Raw genomic sequence first — 9,283 nt, 5'->3', positions numbered from 1 at the left:
ATTTATTTAGAACCCATGCTAACCTATCATATTAGTCTGCCAAAGGGGTGCCAATGCAAAGTACCAGAAATCTGTTTGTTTTCATAAAGGGTATTTGGGGTAAAAGCTTACAGACCTGAGGCTGTGGAAAGTCCCAGTCAATGTACTGTAAGAGATACTTTCTCACCAAAATCAGCTGCCACGTGTAGAAGGATGATGGTAGGCAATCTCTGCCAGGTTTCAGCCATTCCCTCTGGCTTTCCCTCTCAGGCCATGTGGGCCCATCTTCTTCTGATCTCAGCTGCAAGTTGGAACAGGGTTTGTCTTTCAGGGCTTCCTATCTCAATTTCAGCTCTCTTCCCAAGTTCAGCTATCTGCTTTCAGGCAAATAGTCCATCTCTCCCTGGGGCTTTAGCTGTTTGAGCCTCTTCTTTCTGTCACACAAGCAGATCAAAATGACAGAGCTCTCTCTTCCCAAGTGTCCATCTCAGTCAGTCTTTCTCTGTGTTTACACTTATATCAGACCCAGCAAGGTGACAGAGACCCAACCTGAGTTATACCTTACTGACATATCCCAATAGAAGCCCTAAGTTGGTTGTATCAAGTAATCTTAATCAAAGTCCCCTCAACTAAATTTAATACAATCAAAGGGTATCAAACCCAGAGGAACAGGTCACTTTATAAGCATAATCTTTCTCTTTTTGGGATTCATAAATAATCTTAAACTGTCACACCCACTTTCCTCCCATAGACTCCTCAGGTAATGAAGTGGGTGTTCCTTTACCATATGTTGTTCCCTTAGCCAAAGCTAGGCCCAACTCTGTACTTATCATCTGTTCTCAGTCCAGGAACTGTCCTTCTCTCCTAGCCCTATGGTGGGAGTGATTTGGTTCTTCAAGAACCAAACTCACGAGGACCAATCTTAAGTCTTCATCTCTTATCTCAGTTTCTTTCCATTCGAGAAGGTTCTGTTCCCTCAAGTCTCCTATCTCTAAATGTGTATTTATCTGGTGTTCAGAAGATGACCTCCTCCCTCAGCTCTCAAGTTTAAATACAATTTTTCATGACAAAACTAAGAATCATGAGTATTCTTTTTTTTTTTCCTGGACAATAATTTTGTAAGTATAACTCTAAACAATTATACCAAGTCCTATTGTTTGATTTTAAATGAACTTTTTAGAGTTTACCCACCCATAACCATTTCCATTCCACTGTATTTCTGCCTTTCTAGAGAACGTATTAATTTAATAACAAGGCTTCAAGATTATAACTTACTTGGGCAGAGATAAATTGTCTAATTTATCTTCATATCCCGAGAGCTTAGTGCAAGGCCTAGCACAATGCAGCAAATCAATGAACATTAGTTATTTCTTGAAGTGTGGCCTGGCTGGTTGGGGCTTGCATTAACTCCTGCAGGCTCCCTTGATTTCAAATGCAATTTTCTTAGGTGAACGCTTATTCATGTCTTTTTTATTCAGTAAATATTTAATAGTCAATCAGCTATGATGCATTATCACATGAATTTCTATACAGTGTGTGGTGGTTTGAAGCTCTTGTACCTCCCAAAATTATGTTCTTAAATTTAATCCAGTTCTTTGGGTATGAACCAATTGTTTAACTTGACCCATTTCATTATATTTGCTTAAGCAGTTCAGGAAAAAACAAACAAACAGATTTTGATGCTTGGAATGGGTTGCTGCTATTGCAAATACCAAAAATGTGGAAATGACTTTGGAATTGAGTCATGGGTAGAGGCTGGGGAAATTGTGATGTGTTTGGTAGAAAAGGCCTAGATTGCTTTGACACGACTGTTGGTAGAAATACGAATGCTGAAGGTAGCTAGTTATGAGGTTTTAGAAGAGAATGAAGAATGTGTTGTCGCAACCTGGAGAAAGGTGATCCTTGTTTTAAAATGGCAGGAAACCTGGCTCTATTAGTCAGCCAAAGGGGTGCTGATGCAAAATACCAGAAATTGGTTGTTTTTTATAAAGGGTATTTATTTGGGGTAGGAACTTACAGATACCAGGTCTTAAAGCATAAATTACTTCCCTCACCAAAGTCTATTTTCATGTGTTGGAGTAAGATGGCTGCTGACATCTATAAGGGTTCCAGCTGCCTGGGTTCCTCCCTTCCAGGGGCTGGCTTCTCTTTCCTCTGTGAGCTTAGTTCCTGGGGCTCCAGCTTAAGCCTTCAGCATCAAACTCCAACATCAAAAACTGCAACATCAAAAACCTTTCTGTCCTTTGCCATGCCTTTTATCTGTGAGTCTTCACCCACCAAAGGGTGAGGACTCAATGCCCTACTGGCACAAGAGGTTTACATAATTACTTAACCAAGTAAATTTATGAATCCAGTATAATCTAATATGCCCAGAGAAAAAGATCAGTTTACAAACATAATCCAATATTACTTTTTGGAATTCATCAATAATATAAAAATACTACACTGGCAAAATTAAATTCTGTTGTTGGATGGAAAATAGACTTGAAAGTGATGAACTTAGTTTTTTAGCTGAGGATTATTTCCACGCTAAGCCTGGGAAGCACAGCCTGAGTTTTCCTTGCAGCTTATAATAAAAAGCGAGAGGAAAAGGATAAAGTGAGAAATGAACTCTTGGACATAAAGAAAACAGAAATTGATGGTTTGGAAAATGCTGAGCTTCTGGTAAGAGTAACCCCAGAGAATAGGGCTCTGTGTAAAGGTTTAACTGAGCATGTAACCAGTCAACCATTTCAGTGGGAGTGAAGATTGAAAATGCAGTTATGCTGAAAAGGTCTGTGGAAGGTTTTATTGTCTGATAGTTTGAAACATAGTTAACTACATGCAAAACTGACAATTTCTTTTGCAAGATTTGTATGAGCAAAACCACTGCTCACCTGGACTAAAAGGGACAGAGAAAGGACAAAAGGATGTTTTCAAGGGCAGAACCATGGAAGAAGAGGTGTGGACTGAAATCATTTTCATGCTAAGAGAGCAGATTTACCCGCATGTGTAGAAATGGCGGTCCAACCTGGTGTGTGGAGAGGGAAGGCCTTCTGCCCCATTATTCAGGAAGAGGGCTGCCACCCCAGTGCTTGGAGAAGGTGGAACTGTGCTCTAGGATTTTCAGAAAGCCTGGCCACCAACTGGATACTCAGATTGGGTAGAACATTCACTACATTGTTCAGGGAGCGCACGGCCACTGCACAAGCACTTGAAAAGGGTAGGGTGCAAAACGTCATCCCATGCATGACTCTCAGATCTTGAAACCTAATGCAGTATGCCCTGCTGGGTTTCAGAATTGTTTAGGATCTGTCACCCTGTTTCCTTTCCATTTCTCCCAATGGGAATGGGAATGTTTATCCTATGCCTGTCCTTCCATTGTATGTAGGAATCAGATAACTTACTCTCTAGGTTTCTCAGGTGCACAGAGGGGAGTTGTGCCCCAGGACAGACCACGCCCATAACTGATTCTCATGAAACTTTGTACTATGCATTGCTTCTGAAATGACTTAAGACTTCGGGGGTATTATTAGGGAATAAATGTATTTTGCATATAGAAAGAACATGTCTTTTTGGGGTCTAGAAGGTGGAGTGTGGTAGTATGAAGGTGTATGTATCCCAGAAAAACATGTTCTTAAATTCAACCCATATATGTGGATATGGGCCTATTTTTTAACCCTATTCACTTCTGGTATTTAGTTGAGCAACTCAAGAAACTAAAACTCAAGGGGATAAAAATTAGAAGAGAAAAGCGCACATGTTTTTAATTATTGCATTACCTTAAGCCCAATTTCAAAAAATTAACCATGCACACACATACTCATACACCCCAATCACAACATATTCAATCAACTCTGTAGCTGCACAGAGAAAACACAACATAGTATAGAATATAAAAACTGACAATGGGTCAGTTAAAATTCAGGATTGTTGTCCCCAAAGTTCCTGTTCTTAGAAAACAGTCTGTACTGTACCATTAGTAAAACCAGAATGCAAAATAAAATAAAGTATCAATTGTATGGCTTTTATAATGGAGAGTCTCAGTAATTGTGTTTTAGAAATGAATGTTATGTATATATATATTCCTATTTACTTTGAGAATTTGTTTTATTCATGCCTTTGACAATTGTTTGACACTATGTTATAATTATAACAATTCAACTGAAGAAATCTTGTCAATAAAATTATATTTATATATGTACATATTTTTAAGTTATGAAAATGCAAATAAAATATAAAATCATAATAAATTCTTTATAGACTACTTAAGGAACAAAATACATACCTATTTCACTTTTAATTTTATATTACCAAAAATGCATGCATTTAAATGCAATTTAATGTATTTTGACTTTAATAACCAAAATCTGACTGAACTAAAATTCATCTTTTAAATCAAAGCTATTGGGTAAAAGTCATGAGCAATAAAATGCACATATTAAAATTTATAATCTGATGACTTTTAATGATACTTATATTGTTGTGGAAGCAGAGAGATTCAATAATCACATATGGAAGGCCAGGACTCAGTAATAATTTTGGGAAGGAAAAAAATTATTTACAACCAGCCTAGCTTGAGGGACTTTTCTGTTCAAAAACCTGAGCCCCAAATAAAATTTTCAGGTTCTTTTTATACACAGAATGTAGGAGTGAAGAGTCAAATGGTGCTTTGTTTAGGTGCTAGATAAGCTTGAGCTAACACATATTTCTCACATTCCAGGTAGGTTGAATTAACGTATTTAGTTTGCATCCTTCCTATATTCAAAGTCTATAGAGCCTATATCACATAATTGGCTTTCTGGGACTGGAGTGGTTGGCATGGTTACGAAGGGCAGGGTTGCAGTTTCTATCATCTGACACACACAGCCCAGGTTATTCACGAAGAGATGCACAGCCCCCACCCACAGCCTATATCATCCCCCCCTTTATGCAAGCTTAACTTGCTCAGCTTTGGCATTACTATTGTTGGAGTTATGAGGTGGGCGGCTGTTTGTTGTTTTGATTGATTACCCCACTTATTAATTTCCCAGTGAGGGCCTAAGGACAAAGCCCCTGGGTAACATTTGGGGATTTTTCCTGTTCCCAGAAGTTCTCATCCTGGACAGCAGAATCCTGGGGGTGGGGCCCCCCCAGCAGCCATCCTGGGGGTTACCAGTGCTTATGTGGATTTCTTGTCAGGTTTCAGATCCATTTATTAATTTTTATCTTCTTTTCAGAGAGTTTACACCTTTAATCTTAAAGGGGTGCTGAAGGGAGATGATCCTTTTTCTGTAGCTACTTCTTGTTGGCCATGGACTGTAGTCCCTACCTGGCAAGGTATAAAAATTTTGTTTTTTTTTAAAGATTTATTTCTTTATTTATTTCTCTCCCCTTCCCCCCCACCCTGGATATCTGTTGTCTGTTCTCTGTGTCTATTTGCTGTGTCTTCCTTATTCGCTTCTGTTGTTGTCACGTGAATCTGTGTTTCTTTTTGTTGCATCATCTTGCTGTATCAGCTCTCCGTGTGTGCAGTGCCATTCCTGGGCAGGCTGCACTTTCTTTCGCACTGGGCGGCTCTCCTTATGGGGTGCACTCCTTGCGCGTGGGGCTCCCCTACGCGGGGGACACCCCTGCGTGGCATGGCACTCCTTGCACGCATCAACAATGCACATGGGCCAGCTCCACACAGGTCAAGGAGGCCCGGGGTTTGAACCGTGGACCTCCCATGTGGTAGATGTACGCCCTAACCACTGGGCCAAGTCCACTTCACTGTTCTTTTATTTTCACTGGAGGAAGACAGACCTGGCTTTTTGTATGAAGCTGGATGAAGTTTTCATATGGCTAATAAGATGCTTATTCGGAAAGAAACAAATTTAATTAGAATTCTAGAATATATGTTTTTTTTTTAAGAGGACACTGGATCACAGAGGTAGAAAAGGTTATGTGCCTGCAAAGATGGCACCTTTTTAAAGTTGGTGGGGAACTTTATATATACACACACCACGTATATATATATATATATACACACTGTGTGCGTGTGTGTGTGTATGTATAGATGAAAGTTATTTTGTGTTCTTGGTTAACCTCCAGAAAGAAATTGTAATAGATAATGGTATTAGGTCCTTAGCTTCACTTTCAAAGATGCATTTCAAGCTGTTCAATGATTGGCACTCATGTGTTTTATCAGGTGCTTCTGGTGAACTGGCACTTTCTTGGGCAGCTGGTTCCATTCAGGATTAGTGCACCAAGTTGGAAATTCTTTTAGCTTTTAGTTGTGGGAGTGATCAGAACTACAGAGTAAAGTTTTTTTTTTTACATTTTGGCTTTAATTGAATAACTCCTGGTAATTTTTTTGACTGTTTTTATCAGGTTTTGTTTTTGATGCCCTGGACAATGCATAATTGCTAATTTTTGAAGTAACAGTATGGGTTTTACTAAATTTAGAATTTTTTGTTTATGCTTAATAGGTGACCCACTGTTAGTAAGTAAGCCTTGCTTTTGCCACACAGCAGAGTGAGCAAGAAGGACCAGGAAAGCATACTCAGAGTTTGTATAAATATTAGCCTGTTTCCCGTCTGTTAGTTTTGAACTTTGGGTGAGGGCAATTAGCTCCGCTTTTTGGGCTGAAGTTCCAGGGGGAAGAGCTTTGGCCTTTATGGTTTTAAACTGAAAAACCACTGCATGGTCTCCCCTTCTAATTTCTTTTTAATAAAACTGCTTTCATTTGTGAACCATTTAATGGTTGGGTTTACAAGAGGTTTATTTTTTAAATTTGGCCTGCTTGAGTAGTTTTTTTTAAGAGTTTTGAGGTAGGAGTGGAGAAGGTGTCCCTCAGGATCTGCTTTGGGCCCTTTACCAGTAGTAGGGTGACTGGGTTAAAAGTCTGACACACCCTTATTTGCACTTCAAGGGTTTTTAGTAACTGAGCCTGGTATTAATTAACCAGTTACCTGTAACTATATGTATAAAAACTGTATATATATGTATAAAGCCAGAGGCCACCATATATATATATTTTTAACCTGGTATGGGGTGAAGACTGAGAGATTGCCCCAAGTCAGTTTGGTGGCCTTTTAGATTGAAAGGGCTGTTGGTCCCACTGCTTTCAGGCAAGATGGCTATATTTTATCTTATAGACATGTTTATTAACTACTCAGAAAATGAAGTTTACTGGGACTTTTAGCATGCTCAATGTACTTTTGTACGTGATTTAGAATTGAAAAGATAACATTATAATCATTAGGCATATATTTAGAACAGGATAAAGGTACAGTACTTAATATTAATTAATGTATTGCTTAATGCATAAGGTTTTTTTTTTTTTCTTGAGTGGCAATGAATAGTTTTAAGTTTCAGGTTTGCAATACTTTACATGTTATCTTTCTGTGGGAGCAGGTCATAATGCCAATTGTGTTTATGTTCTACTTACAGTATTCTGGTATTTATTGTTCCACTTCATCTGTTCTTCACAGAAGCTGCAGCACCATTGATCCTAGAGAGAAATTAGGAAGTAGATTTTACCAGCCTGGTGCATAGTGCTCTCTGGCATTATGAAACAATACACATTTGGAGATGATATTTATTGTACTTTTGGCTGTACTGAGCCACTGTTGGCTGCTGCAGGAGTTCAAAACTGCAAAATAGTTTCCATTTACTTCAGGATCACAACCAGAGATGTAGTAGATAATTTTATTGTTTTAGGGGTTAGTGAACCAAACTAGCCAATAACTCAAATGGAGAAGTCACCTTCAATGTATTCAAGGCCTGTTTTGAATGCAAAAGAGAATTTGACAATGCTGAAATGTATTTTTTGATTTTTATATACTTTTCAAACATTTCTAATGCAATGTGTTACATATCAAATGAACTTAACTTTTTAGTACTTTGTTTTTTTTTTAATTTTTACACTTTTCCCATGAAGATGTTAATTAGCAGGTATTTTACTTTAGCAGTAGAGGTAAAAACTATTTTTCACTGTTAAAATAAAAACAGAAGATTCTCAATGGAATCAAGGTAACCTTTCCTTACCACTACTTGAATATGTATATTGAGGTGACTTTCAGTCAGGTTTTATTGATATGAAGCTACTTCTTGCCATCAATATTAATCCAGGTTTCTAGTTAATGGCTCTTTAGAATTAGAGCCATTTAAATGCTCCAGTTTGGAAGGTGCTTTTACAAACTCTTTACAATTGACCACAACTACAGACTGGCAAATTTATCTTAGATTACAATTAGTAACTAATGGAATTTACTTTATGCATTTAAGAGAGAGTAGCCTTACATTTAACTTAATTTTATTAAGCATGAATTTACAGCTTTTATTATTTTAAAGATCCAATACATATAATGTTAACTTATTAACCTGGTATCCCATAAACCAAAGAGATAGTACACAAGCTAAATAAGTTGAAATTGTTATCATTTAAACAAAGAATGTTGCTTTCCTTTTCTTTATAGGGGCTTAAACCTTTTGTCTTTGATAATTTTAAAACTGTGAATTATTTTAAAAGTGTACTGACTTTCAGACTTTGGAATACAAAGCAATTACTTAATTTGTTCCAATTATAATTTAATAAGGATTTTAAAATAGTTTTTCCAATAGTTTTTATATTTAGATTTTTACATGATTTTTCCATACCACTTAGTTTAATTTTGGTTTTAGGAACATTTATTACTTGTATAACTGGATGTTTAATTTTAATAATTTGAGAAAATAGCAGACAAGAATAGTTTGATACAGAAACACCACTTAGTTATTTAAAAGTTTCCCCCCTTTGTTATAAAACAAGTTTAACTGTGAAACAATTTGAAAGATTTTTCTGAAGGCTTTCTTTTGTTGGCTTTTCCAGATTAGGGGTTTTTGGTTTTCCCCCTTTTTGGCTCCTTTTAATTAATGGCTTACAACCAAAATGTTTTTAATGATATGACACTTTTTTTTTTTTTTACTTCAGAATTTAGTATTTTACTTTGACTTTAGTGGACTTTGGATGAGCAAGACTATGTATATTTACTGAGGCTAATCAAAGTCTCAGGGAAACTGGTTTCTCTCATGAATTGGAACTTTTAGGAATCTTGACAATGAAGGCAGGAGGCCTCCTTCACTTCCCAGTCCTCAGAGACAAAAGACTCCAGCAGCCACTGGACTGGGAGAGTGGACATTCAACCCCATGGGTCAAGAATTCCACCAGGCAGCAATTTAGTCCACACATGCAATCATGAGAGAAAGGAGGGTTACTAACACCAGTAGGACAGGAGACAGGGATATTTCCCATTTGCTTTCCCCTGAGCTATAGTGGCAGAAACTGTTATGAAATGACCATGAGCAAAGGCAAGGGGTGAGG

This window comes from Dasypus novemcinctus, chromosome 14 (genome assembly GCF_030445035.2).
Source record: "Dasypus novemcinctus isolate mDasNov1 chromosome 14, mDasNov1.1.hap2, whole genome shotgun sequence".
Lineage (NCBI taxonomy): Eukaryota > Metazoa > Chordata > Mammalia > Cingulata > Dasypodidae > Dasypus > Dasypus novemcinctus.
Note: the sequence above shows the minus strand (reverse complement) of the source record.